Here is a 16,950-nt window from a genome sequence, read left to right as displayed (position 1 = left end):
ATTCCAGGCTTGGGTCATAGGTTTGGATCTCTGGCAAGCAGAACACATTGCACATTTTATAAACATTGGAGGAAAGCAAAGCCATTCTGTCAGTGTCTTAGTCAGTGTTCTGGTGCTGTGAAGAGACTCCATGGCCATGGCAGCTCTTACGAAGGAAAGCATTTAATTGGGGCTGGCTTACAGGTTCAGACCTTTGGTCCATTGTCATCATGGCAGGGAGCATGGTAGCGTGCAAGCAGACATGGTGCTGGAGAGTGGTTGAGAATTCTACATCCGGATCCAAAGGCAGCATGAAGAGAGAGACACTGGGACTGGATTGGGCTTCTGAAACCTCAACACTCACCTCCAGTGACATAATTCCTTCAACAAAGCCACACCTACTACAGCAACCCCCCCGCCCCCAATCCTTCTAAGTAGCTTCACTCGCTGATGACTAAGTATTCAAATATATGAGTCTTTGGGGGTCATTCTTATCCAACCACTACAATCGTGAACCATTAAGTCTATCCTCTCTAATGACCACCTAGGATTCCACAATCCTAAGAACCTTGACCTAAGAACCCCAGTGTATTCAACCCATGACAGCATGGAAGAGAAGAGGCTATCCATGTTTATGATGTCATAGGCCAAGAGCTGGTGCTTTGCTTTGCCCATCTGTGATTGTGTTGGAGAACATGCATCTGTACCTCCATCTTCTCCGTATCTGAATCTGCATCTCACCTGTCTCAACTACCTGTACCCATTGTGAGTTACCTATTCAAACATTTGGCCCATTTATTGTAGGCTCCTTCTTGTTTTGTGAAAGTTCTTTGCATATTAAGTGTATGTGTCTTATTTGATGCAAGGCTTGTCTGTACCCTTGTCAATATTCGGTCAGATTGATTTTCTTAATTTGCCAAGGGAACACTCTAAAAAGAGTATTTTACTATTTTTTTCCAGTTATACTTGCTTATTAATGAAGCTGGAGGACTTTTTTCTCATGTGTGTTAGGAAGGCATACCTTCTTTAGAAAGTGTCCTGCTGCTTACTTTTGGAGCGTGCTAAGCGTGCTGGTTGTTATCATTCATTCATAAATTCAGCTGCATCATAGAGTTAATCCTATTTTCTATTACTTGTTCGGTTTTAGCTTGTCCAAGCACCGTTTTCATTTCACCGTCTTGCCTCACACTCCTGCATGTAGCCAGTGTGTGCAGCACACACGTCCTGCAGTATGAGATGCCACTGTTGGGTCAGGACCACTAATGACTGGGTGAGACTCTCTCAGGCTGAGCCTCAACATCCAAGGACCTTGCAGGGCAGGGGGATCCTTGCCTTCCCTGCTTGCCTCCTGTTCTCCCTTCTTGGATTTCCTCTTCCTCTCTGCCAAGTCTCCCCAGCCCTGTCCTTCAGTGCTCTTCCCGCTAGACTTTTCCTCACTTCTGATCTCTCCCCACTTCCCATGTGCTTTCTCCCTTCTCTAATCGTTCTAGCAAGTTTATAGCATCAAAGAATTTGGCTCCATTTTACAGATGAAAACGTATCAATGTTAGAAAATGAGACGTATGGAAGTGGTCCAGTGAGGGAGCGGTGGAAACGGGCTTAGGACCCAGCCATTTGCCCGCAGAGCCTGCACTTGAGTACCCTGTGTTTATAAGCTCTGAGAGGATGGAATTTCAGAGTGTATGATCTGTGCCTGGGGGGAGAGGTACAGAACTCATGGCCAGAGCTGGCACTGTTCCTCGTTCCCTTGTTCCTCTGAGCCAACTCCCAGCCCACCTGCAGCACTAGGTTGGCACCTGTCTTCATTCTGCTCCCGTTTTTTTTCAGTCCTTACACCGTAGGTCCGTTGTGTCCTGCCCACATCCAGGGAGGCATTATTACTTTGCAAACAAAACATGTCCTGCTCTCCCTGGAAGATAGGCTGTCCGCAGAGACTTCCTGCAGACTGCTGTGCTCATCATGGCTCAGGATTCTTGTAAACTGCAGTCACAGAGGGTGGCACTTCCTGTCAGAGGGAACCATGTCCTCTCCATGACCTTGGTCTTATTATCCCTTGTTGTCTGTCTTCAAGTCCCTCCCCCCACTGCACTGAGGCCCTCGTCCTACGTCCTACCCACATCAGGTCACCTCAGGCTGGAGTCAGAAACTATGTCATTTCAAGGTGACAAGGGACAAGCTGACATTGCAGAGTGGGCCATGTTCCTGACTGTGTTCATTGACCACCCAGATCCTTTCCCAGAACCAATGAAAGCCAAGATTTACCAGTTACTAAATTCAGAAACAGTCGGTTATTTTACTAGCACACAAAGGTGGAAAGAGCTGGCAGCTCCTTCTTCTGCTTCTGTAAGATCTTTTTGAAATAGCAGTCTTCTTGCCTCCAGCTGGAGCTGGAGTGCTGCAGGGACCTCATCCTAGCCTCCCCCTGGCTGCTGTCCCTCCTTCCCCAGCTCCAAGCTGCCTCTTGCCTCTAAGCATAGAAATCTCTGTGGCTCACTACCTAAGTTCTGTGTCTCCTGGCTGGCCCTTTGGTCATTCTCTTTTGGGGCTTCAAGAGGGGCAGGAACTGAGAAGCATATTCAAACGGCTTTCTGAGTGTGGCAAAACCTTTCTCATGAAGAAATAAAAGAACAGACATTAATAGCTTAGAAAACAATGGTAATATTTAATTAACCTTTGAAAATGGCTGTTCTGAACATCTGCATGCTTCCCCTCATCCGCAGAACAGAGGCGCTGTGTGTGCCCAGGCCAAGATCAACACACTGGGCCACGCATTTCCTCCACTGGGATTTCACAGGGGGGAAAAAGTACCAATATATCCCCCTTGCCCCCCTCCTCCCGAATCAGTTGTTTTACTTTAAAAAATTCATGTGATCCAGCTGCCCCATCGAGGTTGAACATGGCCTGTTGTGCTGCACATCTGAGGACCCCAGGTTGAAGGCTGGCTCCTTTCCCTGTCATTGCAGCAGACAGGCTCCGGGCCTCCCGGGGGGATGGAAGGTCAGTTCTGATGACAGCAAAAATCAGCTCGATGTGCTCGGAGTTCTCCCAACACGGCATGCATCCACAGGACACGGGGAATTAGACTCATCTGCAAGTGTCAACTCACAGCTTCTTCGGTGACTTTTTTTTTTTTTTTTTCTTGCAAAGGTGGCGTGCTCTGATGGTTTGTGAAGTAGTGTCATCGAGGGAGCAAGAAGGTTGGCTCATTAACATATCACCTGGTTAAAGTAGATCAATGTTGATGGAATTGTTTAAGGTATTCCCCATCGTAGGACCGGTGAACCATGCTGATCAACCTGTTAGTTCTACTACAGCTAAATGCCAACCCTTCCCTTTCTCTCTGCTTTGTAACTGCTTTGAGGAGCAGGTCTCATGATAGAAGCCTGCGCCCAAGCGTGAGGACTGATGAATGCGTTTTCTTTTATCAATAGCCAAGGAAGAAAAAATTAGAGAGGGTAATATTTTTCTCACTGGCATGTTGAAACGTAAGAGGGTGGACATTAAGACAATGAATATGGAAATAAAGATTGGTGTTTCTAGTTGTGTTATACATCAGCTAAGCAGAGTCCTTTGTGGTGGAGTATCCATGCAATCCAGCACGTTGGAGGCAGAGATAGGAGAATTAAGGCAAGTTTGAGACCAGCCTGTTCTATATAGAGAATTCCCAGCCATCCTGAGATACAACCAGACCCTGTCTTTTAAAAAGGCTTAAAGGAGTGACTACACTTATCGATAATTCTTTACTTTTTTTTTTTTTTTTTTTTTTGATGCTCTAACTTGAGCAACAAAGAAGTTTCGGATTTCAAAACTAGATTTTTTTTTTTCCCCATAATGTTTTCTAACCTTTATTTTTATTTTATGTGAATGAGTGTTCTGCCTACATGTGTGTCTGTCCACCATGTGACCATGTGTGTATCAGAACTTCTGGGACTGGAGTCATAGACAATTGTAAGCTGCTATGTGAATTCTGGGAATTGAACTCAGGTCCTCTGGAAGAGGAGACAGGGCTTTTAGCCACTGAACCATCTCTCTGGCCCCAAAGCCTTTAGGTAACATTGAAAAGCAAATAAAAACTTCAGGTGATAAGTTAATGCAGTTGGTTGTTAAATTTGCCTTTTCCTGATCAGAAGGACATGCCACCATTGGCCACAACCGCAAAATGATCTCCTTTGTTCTAACAAAACCAGCACATGGTAGAGATGAGGGAATTAGTTTAGAGTGTGGGGGGGCTTTGCTAGAATGACAGTGAACACTTCTCCATAGCTGTGGATCTGACCATCAGTGACACAACTCACATGGCAAGGGTAAGAAAGACAAAGATCTATAAATGCCACAACTGTGAATTCTTCCTGTGGCAATTGTTGGGTTGAGAGTAAGTGTCCTTTGGCTTCATGAAATCACAGAAGTTATGTTTCTTTGATATGAAGATTATGATTTGGTCAGGAGCCTACATTGGATAGCATTTGTGAGGTTGGGGAGGTGGCTTAGGGTTTAAGAGCATGTGCTATTCTAGAAGACTCGGGCTCCATTCACAGCATCTACATGTGGCGGCTCACAAACCTGTAACTGTAGTTTCAGGGAATCTGACATCTTCTTCTGGCTTCCGAGGAAACTGCATGCCCATAGAGTGATCTGGGCAACTTCTCAGTAAAGAAAGTACATGTGGATATGATATGGGATTCTACAATGCAAAGGGTCTCGCATATGGGCATGCCTTAGCCCTGCTTCTGCTACTATAACAGAACATACAAGACTATGTATACTATAAATAGTTTATATGATACATGGGTCTGGAGCCTGGGAAACTGCAGAGTATAGCGCTAGTCGACCAGTTGAGGACCTGGGTCCTATGTTATTCAGTGGAGGGAGGCAGAAGGGGCGAAGGGATTATATAAAACAGAAATCATGGCAAGCCCATTTGTTCTTTTATCAGTGGTCCACTCCTACAGCGGCTAACTCCCTCTCTCAGGATAGCAGCATTAATCCATTCATAAGCCAGAGCCCACACAACTTGCTCACCTCTTAAAGGTCCCATTCCTCAACTTTGTCTCTCCCCATTGCAGCCTGAGCTCTGGAGAGGACACAGAAACCATCGAAGGGACACACATGAGGGAGGCCACCACGTGGTAATGTGACATGCCAATGATACAGGAGTCAGCTACGAGTTCCGATGACAGAGGTAACCACCAACAGCAAGGGGCGTTTTCAGAGGTCCATGTATTTCTGCCTGTCCAGTCCAATTCCCCATGCTACTAGGCTCTCTCTTCCCGTCTCATAAAATTTAAATTGACTTCCAGGAGGTGGGAGGGAAACTGTATGTGTCTGTATAATAGTGGAGGCAGTCGAATGTGTCCGCGTGCCCGAGCGCGTGGGTGCGCACGCACACTTTTGCTTGCAAGTGGTGGGGGCTGAGGGTCTGAGCAGTTTTCCAAGATTCCCCAGAATACAGAAGGCTTGTGGTGCATATGGGAGATCTGACAAGAACAGCAGAAGGTGAGGAAATGGCTGGAAGCAACACTAATGCCACTCCATCTGGAAAGAGGGGTACTGTTTAGTACGTCTGGAAAGCATTATTTCTGCAAATAGCTCAACCTCTATCAACTTTCAGGCAGGGATCCCGATCCGCTGCCAAAAACGAGATCTCCCTGACGGCTATGTGGTGGGAGACACTGAGCAAATGAAGTAATAGCAGAAAGCAGGAAATCTGTAGAGATGGCAGCCGTGAAGGTACCACACAGCAAGCACCTGCCTCTCTCCAAAAAGACAGCCGGGGCTTCACATCACATTAGGCTGGGGCCGCGCTGGGGGAGGGCTCAACCTGGTGGGATTCAGAGTTCAGCAGCCATTTCCAACAATTTCTCACAATTTCTGGGCTCAGAAAAGCCCCAAATAGAGTTAGCCAAATGGCTTTCCTGCATTGATTTTTATACCCGTGGGTATTTTGAAGGAAATTAAATCCATGTGTTTCTGATTCGGTTGCCATTAGCACATGAGAACGTTGGTTTTTTTTTTTTTTTTTTTTTTTTTTTTTTTTTTTTTTTTTTTTTTTTTTTTAGAGTTATAGTGTGCGCTGGGTGCCTTCGCGCTGTGCCGCTTAAATGCCATAAAACTGTCTAGCCAGACATGGAGGTACAGGGAACCGGGTGTGCTGCTGTAAGCCATTTCCCTGCCTGTCCAGAAGGCAACATGTTTTTGTCATTTGCATCCTCTCTAAATGTAGCACAACATGTTTTCTCGTGCCTGTTAATCATCTATCATTTCCAATTTGAATGAAGCAGTATTAGTATAGATGATGAGAAATTACCCTTAACCACTGAGAGCTGGATGGGAGTCCTTCAGAGGAAAGCAGCCACAAAGACTGGCACTGGGGTCCTGGTCCCAGGGAGAAGAAATCAGTGGTGCTGTAGGCCCAGGACGGTCCATGAAGGCTAGACTGTGCATCACCTCAGCAGGGGAGCCTGTCTAGGAAGAGCCTGTGTGGGAGTCATGGCATTCCCTGCTTTTTCTTTTTTTTTTTTTTTTCTGAGCTCACTTTATAGGCCAGGCTGGCCTTGAACTTACAAAGCTGAAGCCTGCCTCTGCCTTCCTAGTGTTGAAGTTAAAGGCATATGTCATCATGCCCAACTTTTGGTCTCCTCTTCTTGATCATCAGATTGAATACCTTTGGTTAGGACTCTTCAAGAAAAAAAAAAAAGTATACTTTATTAATAATGATGTGTATGTGTGTGGATATGTGCGTGTGAGAGCAGGTGCCCATGGAGGCCAGAAGAGGGTGCTGGGTCCCCTGGAGTTAGAGTAGTAGGTGGTTGTGAACCCCTTGAGGTAGGTTCCGGGAACCAAAGTCAGGTACACTTTGATAGCCACTGAGTCATCTCTCCACCCCCTGATTAGGACCCTTTTTAAGTGTGTTATAAACAAGCAAACAGACAGACAGACAGACAATCCCATTTAGTCTTATCACATTCTTTGCATGATTATATCCTTTACAAAGAATCAGCAATGCACATTTAGTAGGAACTGCTCAATGATTTTTTTTTTTTTTTCCAATCTGAGACTCTCTTGTGAAGATGGGCAGAGGCAATGAGACCCAGCTCACACTGTCTGGCCAAGCCATGGTGTGAAGTAGGTTACATGAGTTCAGTACTTTTTCCACTTACGGTATTATCAATTCATGTTGGGCTGACTGTCAAATGAGTCTTGTTAGGGCTTTTCCCAACCCTCCAGTCTGTGAATTAAAAACTGACTTCATAAATGGAGGGACACCTGTATTAAGTCTCTGCTGTGTTCAAGAGCTGTGTTCAAGGTCTTGTGCTTGATACTGAGAACTTTCCAAAGACGAGAGGATTTTTTTTTTTTTTTTTTTTTTCTCTGAAGGGAAGATGCAGGAAAAAAACATGTGAACTAATTTATTAAATATTGACTGTAAGGAAGGTGGAGGTAGAACAATAGGGAATTCAAGGCCATCCTCTGATACACAGCAAGTTCAAGGCTGAGCTACACGGGAACCTGCATCAAACACACACACACACACACACACACACACACACACACACACACACAGAGTGCTGTGGGCATTATTTTCTTGATTGATTTCATTATCAAAGAATTTGCTAAAGTAGGTTTATTACTCAATTTTGTAAGGGAATTTTACTGAGGAGGCAGGAAGATTTGGTAATTTGCCCAAGGACACAGAGCTATATGTGGAGGAGGTAGGACAGAGACTCTCTTTTCTCTGACTAAAAGGCTTGGGATATGTTCTCTCTGTCCTGTTCTTTTACTATATGATGTGACAACTGCTAAGTAGTTGTGTATAATAATATATAAAATTGGAATCTGGAATCCTTGGAGGGGATATATAACTTTGCCTTCAGGACCCTGTAAGACTTTACTGACAAAACATTATAATATTTGTTTGGGGGTTTGAAAGGATGATGGAGAATGACCCAGGAGAGAGAAAGAACGGAGCAGGAGATGACAAAGGGAAAGATGGCCACGAGGATCCTGCTTCAGCACTGAAAATCTGCTTCTTACTTCACTTGGACGGCACTGATTAATATGGAAACTGTTGACCAGGTCACACTTCTGTGGACGTAATTATAATCTAAGTGTATGTTCTCTGAGCTTCCAGGCTGCGCCCATCGTTCTGCCCTCTGGGCTGTGGAGGCTCGTCTTTGACACCTGGCATCTCAAGGAGTGCTTTGATTCGCCTTGACTTTGGTTAACCTTGACAGACTCATTGGAAAACAGCTCCCCTGGTTTCCCTCCAACCACACTGTCACCTGAGGTGCCTTGCTTCTCATTTGCAATGGGAGAAAGGTCTGTTTCAAGCACAGCTGGTAGCAATTTTGCTCCAAATTCAGAGGCTGTGGAGCAAACAGAAAATTTCATACTTTGGCCAAGGTGGTGGCCAATAGATCTTCAGTAACTTACATGGTGTGTCCACAACCTGCTTCCCAGGAACTTGCCTGCTAGCGTGGACAAGCTGGGGAGTCATCATTGAGCTGTTTTCTGGAAGGCTCTCTCGGTGATGTGAGTCTGGGTCTCTCGTTTTGCGCAGCTTTAGTCTCTTAAGCCCTGGTGTAGTGAAGCTTGCCCTATACTCTCTTCTGAAAGCCAGCAGTAGACAGCTTGCCAAGACCAGTCTTACTTCGTCACATCACTTAACTAGCTCAAAAGCTGTGGCTGGCATGACGCTCCGGGGAAGAAGGTTGTCTAGCGCGCACAAGGCCCCTGGTTTCTTCCCTAGCACCACAAACCCCAAGGCAAACAAGAGCTGTTGTAGATGTCCCTTGTGTCCTGGCAAGGGCAGTGAATGAAGTTGCCTAATTCAGTTTAGAATTTAACCCAAGATACAGGCACCATCGGGGAACCGCCAGTGCTTCTAATAATGGTAAAATAAGTATTTCTAGTGCTTCTGTCAGCCAAGGGAGAGAACTCCAGGCTCCATTTAGATTGAGTGGAGCAACTTGTGATTTAGACTCATGCTAAAGCAAGCAAGCAAGCAAGCAAGCAAACAAACAAACAAACAAACAAACAAAAACCACTCCTCATTAGTCAGATGAAGAGGGTAGACTCAATTATCACAAAGGATTCACTGGTTCTACATTTTCTGATGGCTGCTGGAAACTGACACCATTTGTTCTCCTTCAATCAAAGACAATTTCACTCTCTCTTGATTATTCCAGAGATGGTTACACTGTTCTCTTCTCTTTGCTACATTAAAACAAATCCTAGTTTATTTTGTCTTGCCTCCAAAGAGTTTTTGCCACAAATGTATCCGTCTGCATGCACATTGCATTAACTTTTCCAGGGGAGATGAACGTCGATCTAGTAACTCCTGGTAGGGTACCAATGAGTTTAACTGCAGATACTTACAGGTGCATTGGCAACTTATGGGTGGCTGAATCACTGAAGAAAATGCTTCCCCATCAGCCTGTTTAGATGCCCAGAGAGAAGTAGGGCTGCACAAGCCCCTATCCTCTCTCTATGAACATCAATGAGCCCAATCTTGTGTGGATCACATTTGGGCATCATAGGTACTGAAGAGTTTTGAGTGGGGCATGGCTTCCCACAATCACCCACGTGCCCATGAATTTTTGGGACCTTCTCCAAGGCCCTCATGACACCCTCCTGTCATACCACTGTAACAGAAACCCAGAAGAAGTCTAGACATACTGGTGTTGCAGAGCTTGTATGGGGATATACTAGATTCTGCCTTTCCAAGCTGTGTTCAAAAAGCTAACTCGTTTCAGGGAGCTTGCAGCCCATCACCTTCTTTAATTAGGGCCTCTCTGAGCTGAGGCAACATTAACTGTGTTATAATCATGGTGGCCAGCAACTAATGCCCTGGACCCAGTCCCCACTGGCTGTGCAGAGAGGCCCATCAGATGGCCTGGAGACATTGCCGCCAGCTACCACTGCTCCTCGTATTTGGAAATGAAGGACCATAAATGGTGGCTGCCTTCCAATATGTAAATAAATAAGTAAGTAAGTAAATAAATAAATAAATGTAGAGAATGTTGACACTGGCCTCCCTGCCAGACAGTAGCCAACTTCTGACTTCATCTTGGGGTAGATGAAAGAGAGAAAGGTACTGAATAGGTTTTTGTGCAGTAACTTCAGATCTGCTTGGAACCTTGCCTCATTTTGGAAAAATTTCAGTTGGCTTTCTGGCCCTTGCTGGAAAGTGAAACCATTCTGTCAGACACGAGACTGTGTGAGCATATTCACAATAATTATTAGCAATATCCTGAGATGGAGCCATTTGTAAGGATGAGCTGTTGTCAACAGATACTTCAGCTATGATTTGGAATCGTGGCTCAGCTCCTGGGAGAGTGTGTGCTCAGCCTGCAGGCTGCTTCCAGGCAGTTTAAGGTGCTGGACACACACACACACACACACACACAACTCACACTCACACACACAGAGATACACAGACAGACACACATTCATAGACACACAGACAGACACATTCATACACAGACACACTCTCATACAGACATGCACACTCACCACACAGACATAATACAGACATACAAGACACACACATACACACTCACACACACACATAAACACAGACAGACAGACAGACAGACAGACAGACAGACACACACACACACACACACACACACACACACACACACACTTTAGGAATACTCAACTCTAGGGCTTGATCTTGTTAGTCAACAGGTTTGCAGCCTTTTTATCCCTGTCTCTCTAATTCTGTACATGGAACAAGGTTTGAGTCAGTCAAGATGGTAGCACCTTTCAATGTGAAGGAGGAATGAGAGGAAATGTCTTGTTTATGTTTACATGCCTAATGTTTCAGCTCTGTCATTTCAGAAGAAATAAGTACCCGTGGAATGAATGAATGAATGAATGAATGAGAGGCTTCTTTTCTGTGACCACAACCTCAAGTTGCTACCTGTAGAATGAATGAATGAATGAATGAACCCAAGTCTTCTTTTCTGGGCCCCACAAGTCTGCTGCTTCTGAATTTTGAATTCCTCCAGAGCCACACTTATAGGCTACTTTACTCAGATTTCTTGCACTTTATTCACAGGCAGCTTCCTTTCTTCCCAGGACCCTTAGCACCACCATCTTGTAGGGCTTCCCTGTAGACACTGCTTTCCCTTGGCCCATGTGGATCCATGGCTTGATCTTGATCACGTGACTAATGCATGCTACAGACTTTTTCTACCTTTACACTTCATTTCACTGCCTTCTCGTTCCTCTCTCCCCTTGCCTTGAGAAATTTCAAGAAAGTTCAGTGCAAACAATTGAGAAGCCCTAACAGACAGACACGGGGTGGGGGGTGGGGGGCAGAGAGGGCAAAGGGCTAAGGAGGAGGGACCAAGTCCAGTGCCTTCTCTTGAGATCCAGTGGGAAGGCCAGCTCCTGGGCAAAGCCTCCAGTCTTAAAAGACCCACAAGCTTCGTTTTGATAGCTGACCTGCAAAGAATTAACTCTTTGAGGAACTGTCCTGTACATTTTGGCTACTGCTTTTCTTTAAAGTGTCAAATCTTGTTTACCTGTTAGAGCATGGGTGTGAGGTCCTATATTAGTATAACAAGCTATATAGTTTGTTACCAGTTTTGACCAGTTTAGATATCACTGTTTTCCCAGAATACTATCAAAGTACCTGAGCCACCCAACTTCCTACTACCGGTTTCGAGATGAGATATTCACATAAAGAGGGGAATTCTGTTTTCCCAGAAGGGCTCTTGTCAGAACTCAGGTTCCAAAGAAGTGTGGATTAGGCATGGAAGTTTCCATGGACCACTTTCAGTTTGAGGGTTAGTGTGGCAGCAGCTAATGCCCGTGCTGTTTTCTAGCACCCTCCCCACCCCCAACTACAAAGAGACACGAGCCTAGTTTCTTCCCCTTGGGTTCCTAATATACTTTTGTTATTTATATCTTTAATTGTGCGAGAGTACCCAGGGTTGTAAAAAACTGAATAAGTAAATAAGTTTAAAAATTAAAAATCCTAGTTGGTGATGTCTGACTTCCTGTGTTCATGTTGTTGCTACTCTTGTTGCTTTGGGTTTTTGTTTTGCTTCTCGAATGTTGTTGTTTTCCAGGAAAGCTGTCGTTTATCGTGAGAACAGGAGCAGCCATGTGTTGATTTTTCTGGATTCCTTTTGGCTACTGTCCCAGTGCTAATGAAGGCCCTTCCAAAGTGCTAACGAGCTGGTGCCAAAATCAGTTACGCCGAAAACAATGGAGGAGCATAGTATGCAGATAGCATGTATACCCGCATATGCACACACGTGCGTGTGAGCGTGCGCACAGACACACACACACACACACACACACACACACACACACACACACACACAGATTTAAAATAATATGTTTGTGTGCAACTTCCTGTTTGTGCTCGTGCAAACATGGTATGCACGTTGAAACTTCACAAGAGAGAATGTGAGGGTTCTCTTTATGAAAAGACTTGTTTGGTTGCTGAAATAAGAAGCACTCGGGCACTGTTTAGTTTAGGATTGGCCCCCTGGTTGATTTTAGTAAAGTCACCAACATTGATCTTTGAGCCCTTTTAAGGTGGTATTTTGTGGCTGGTGCTCTCTCTGGCTTCCATGGGTCCTCCTTGCCTGTCTCTCAGTGTGTAATTATTCTCGCCTCAATTTGTTTACACAGCTTGGAGATGGGGACAGAGTTCTCTGGCGACCGTGCAACTGCAGCAATCACCGTAAAGAGAAGCATTTAGACGCTATAAAACCAAAACGCCCGGCATGCACCATTACATAGCAGTTACTGAAATTTAGTAAATTAAATTAAATAATTTTAAATAACTTGATTCAGGGATTTAAAAATTCATCTCTGTGGAATCCAGTAGTCGGTTTATTATTATTATTGTTGTTCATCAAGTACAATTTATGTTTTTTAATGAATCAAAATCCCCCTTCAGCCACCCAGTCCATAGTAGCTCTCGGCAGCCTGGATTGAGTCGGTAGCTTCGTGCGCCATCTTCCGGCGCAGTCTAGTACCACGGCCGCGAGGCATCACGCCAGCCTTGGGCTGCGGAGTTGGGGGAGTCGCCGCGACAGCCAGGGTAGCCACATCTCACAGTCTCTGCAAAAATTTACGGTTAGGCGATGCTCGAAGCTATTGCGTAAACTGCTCCCGTGGGCTTTGTCATTGTGGGTCACCTTGAAGCTCAGAGAGGCTCTGGCTGTGGAGGCTGGAGGTTTGTTTTCTGTCAGTGGACGCCTGCTCTCACTCTCCTTCATTAAGCCAAGATGTGACTGACCTGCTGGTTTGCCCGACATCTCTGGGAAGCCAGCCGTCCCTCCACACCCATGGCCTTTCTCTGTTCAACCATGGCTCCGTTCCAAGGAGCCGTTGCATGTTTAGACGCACAGCCCAGATAAAGACCTATGATGTTTTAAATATTTTACTTCCCTTTCTGAAACAAAATCATGTGGCTGGGATAATGGCGAGGCGTACCTTGATTTTAAGGCTATTTTTTTTTTTTACATTTATGTTCAATCTAACGATAGTTTAACAAGTAAACAACCATCGGATGATACTGATAGGCGTTTAAAGAGGGAAATCCTTTCCTAAGCAGCACTGAATCAGCCCTTGGCGCCTTGGTTTGACATATTCCGTTTCGGTAAAGTGCTACCTACGTCTTTCCCCCGCGTACCCTGGTTTGTAATCCAGTGCACCCATGTACTATGGCTAATAATCCAAGCACCCAGGGAAGGAATCCTCCCCCCTCTAGTTGGACCTCTCTTCTGGCTTCTAGGAAGAAGGCAGAGTGGGGAACTGAGCGCCTGAGTGCTTTCCCGTTTAACAACTGGCTTGTCCCCTCCCCCACTACAACGCTTCAGCGCAGCAACAGATGGTGTTGGGGGCTTTTTTTTTTTTTTTTTTTTTTTTTTTTTTTTTTTTTTCTCTGAGTTTAAGATGGTTCATTTTGTGCTTTCTCGGGAGAAAGATGAAGATTAACTCCACCCCATCGTGAGCAAGAGCAAAAGAGAAGATGTGATGTCTTCTAAAAACTTTCACTACATCTTGCCCCTGTGGTTAGTGTGATTTTTGTCATCTTCAAATGGAAGTCTCTCCTCTCTTTTTAAAATTAAATCCCTTTCCCGCCATGTACCTCTGCTTTCTTCTTAGGCATGTCCTTTCCATGTCTGTCTGTGCAGAAAAGTAATGTAAGGGAAAGTTGTCAGATAATTTATAATTCTGTACATGTTAAGTTATGGATCTTGAGAGATTTTGAAGGTTGTTTTATTCTTTCAAGCAAAAAACAAAACTATCAGCAGCAGGAACAGGGCTGGAGAGACTGCTCAGCAGGAAAAGGCACTTATGCCTAAGCCCGACAACCTTGCCGCCTTTGATTCCAGAGTACCACATGGTGGAAAGAAAGAACAGAACCCCAAAGCTGTTCTCTGACCTTCTTCCACACCTGCACCTTGATACACAATCACTTCCACCATACCCCCACATGAGAAAGAGATTGATTCAGACTCACACATTAAATAAATAGCACTTAATAAAATTTAATAGAGAACAGAAATCACACAAAGGAAAATATTTAATTCAAGAAAATCAGATTAAGGCTTAGTGTGGTGGCTTATGCTTATAAACCCAGATATTGGAAAACTGAGGCAGGAGGTTGGTTATCAGTTTAAAGTCCACCTGAACTGCAGAATGAGACCCCCTTCCTCTCTCAAGAAAGAAAAAATACAATACAATACAATACAATACAATACAATACAAGCTGGTATGGTAACACATGTCTGCAAGTCATCCTAGAATTTGGGAGGTTGGTTTTATATTGAGTTCACTGCTCAGCTGACCTATAACCTTAAGAAGAAAGAAACAATCAGACTAAGGGCTGAGGGTATGCTTCAGTCATGTTACATTCAAGTAGCACCCGCAGGTATAAAATGAAGAGATAGTACCAAGTGGTTTTGTTACCTATAATACAATTATTTATTTATTCAGGATTTTTTTTCAGTTAGTCTCACAATATAGCCCCAAGCTGGTCTCAAACTTACAACCCTTTGGCCTTAGTCCTCGGTGCTAGTATTAAAGGTATGTGCCATCAAGGGTCAGCTTCCATCCTTAAAGGTCTGAGGGCTTTCCTCTAGCTGCACAAAGATATAAAACCACAAAACGAAACAAAATGAAACAATACAAGAATCTGTTAAACATCAAGATTGAACTGTCTTTCCTCCACCTTCTAATTGAAGGCCAATCCTTCTCAGCTCCTGGTCTTGTTCCTGCCATTTAGTGTCATTAGGGTGCCCTTGGGAGGCATGCTCCTGTCTTGTATTTGATCAGACCCTAGGCTAATCTGAAAGCCTCATCCTGGCCCTGCATTCCTCTGCAGTCCCTTGGTGCTATGAGCTGTTAGTTCTAATCTCATACAGTCATTTATTTGATTTCTTTTTCTCTACTTAAAAGAGGAGGCAAAGAAACCGAGGCATAAACGAGCCCTTTCAGACTCCCTGTTTGTCTGTCTCTTTATGGCGAAACCCAGAAACAAAGTGACTTTGTGCTTTCTGAAACCAGAACACCTTCAAGAAAGCATTACAAGCTGAATGGAATCTCCTGCCTCAATTCCCGTGCTGAATTCCTCCTTGGTAGCTTGGAAGGAGACCTTATCTGGAGACAGGGCCTTTATAGAGACGGACAGGCTAAAATGAGGTCATCAGAGCTCATTCCAATCCAGTCTGAATGGTGTCCTTGTAAGAAGGGGAAGTTCAGACATGTTTAGAGAGACAGCTTTGTGGAGGCAGAGGGAGAAGAGGATGGCCACCTACAAGCTAAGGAGAGTGGCCTCAAGGAATTCTCTTAGTGTTCTTAGAAGGAGACAACGCAGCTGGTAACTTGACTTTAGGTTTTTGGCATCTGGAAGGTGAAGCAGCAAATTTTCATCATGTAAGACAAACGCATAGTTGAGGTTTTCGTTGCTGAGGACAAAGCATCTTATAGAAAGAAAGATTTGTTTTGGCTCCCTGTTTCAGAGGGTTTGAGCCCACTGTGGCAGGGTCAGGCAGGATAGAGCAGCCCATTGCTGGTAGCTGCAGCACGTGACAGATGTTGCTCATATGACAGAGGATGAAGAAGCAGAGGAGGAAGCTGAAGGCAGGGACCAGGCAATGACTTCCAGAGTTGGTCTTCAGTAACTTACTTTGCTGCCTCCTGAGATAGTACCAGGATAGTACCAGGGTAGTGAGGGACATTGCAGAGTCAAAGCCCTGCACCAGCTAAGCACTTTTCAATGGCAGTCTTAGCAAACTAATGCAGAGCAGGGGACAGCTTCGTGTATGCTTGTTTATTTCTGAATCAAAAACAAAACAAAACCAAACCAACCAAAACCAAAGCCTTCCCCAGCAGGGAATTTTTTGGTATGTTTTGGAGAGTCCTCAACTGTGTTAAAAGAGGTTTTATAGCCCTGCCCTGCCTGAGCTGTACAGTGTGCTACAGACACAGTTGTAGGTTTCTGGAGGCACCACTGCCATGTGCAAACCATTACTGTAAATAGAAAGAATTATCTTTTATAAAGCTTCACAGAGCTGGACCCCCAAAGTGCTTTCCTGATAATCAACTGAAAACTTCAAGACCATCACACTCTCTGGGTTTCTCTCACAAACCATTAATACATTTTGAACAGAGATCCCACCCTCCCCCCCCCCCCCCACCCCCGACCTGTAAACCTAACCTCTGAGGGCTAGGTTTACACTCTGGTGCATCTGTCCAGGCCACCCAGATGGAAGGCTCAGGTGAGAGCTTTTTGTGTGTGCACTTGAAAGGTGAGACCCCCCTCAACAGATGCTCTCTATGGGCCTTCCTGGCTAGTCTTTTCATAGTGCAGCTGTGTTCCCCAGGGAGTGCTTGGTCAAATGCTAATTCTTTGCTGGATGCCATGGCATTGGGTTGATCCCATATGGTGTTTGCAGGCAGGCATCCCAGAGAAGCCCACTACACTCCCTATCTGCA

General features: G+C 44.9%; 1 long non-coding RNA gene across 1 annotated transcript; it reads left to right on the top strand.

The window, feature by feature from the left end:
- Positions 1-648: 648 nt before the first annotated feature.
- Positions 649-9,216, top strand: LOC143438395 (uncharacterized). Its single transcript, XR_013107259.1, has 4 exons — positions 649-744; positions 3,127-3,176; positions 5,043-5,158; positions 7,907-9,216. It is a non-coding gene; the product is annotated as an uncharacterized LOC143438395 (long non-coding RNA).
- Positions 9,217-16,950: the final 7,734 nt, after the last annotated feature.

The sequence above is a fragment of the Arvicanthis niloticus genome, chromosome 25 (assembly GCF_011762505.2).
Source record: "Arvicanthis niloticus isolate mArvNil1 chromosome 25, mArvNil1.pat.X, whole genome shotgun sequence".
NCBI lineage: Eukaryota > Metazoa > Chordata > Mammalia > Rodentia > Muridae > Arvicanthis > Arvicanthis niloticus.
This window is presented reverse-complemented; position numbering and strand designations above follow the sequence as displayed.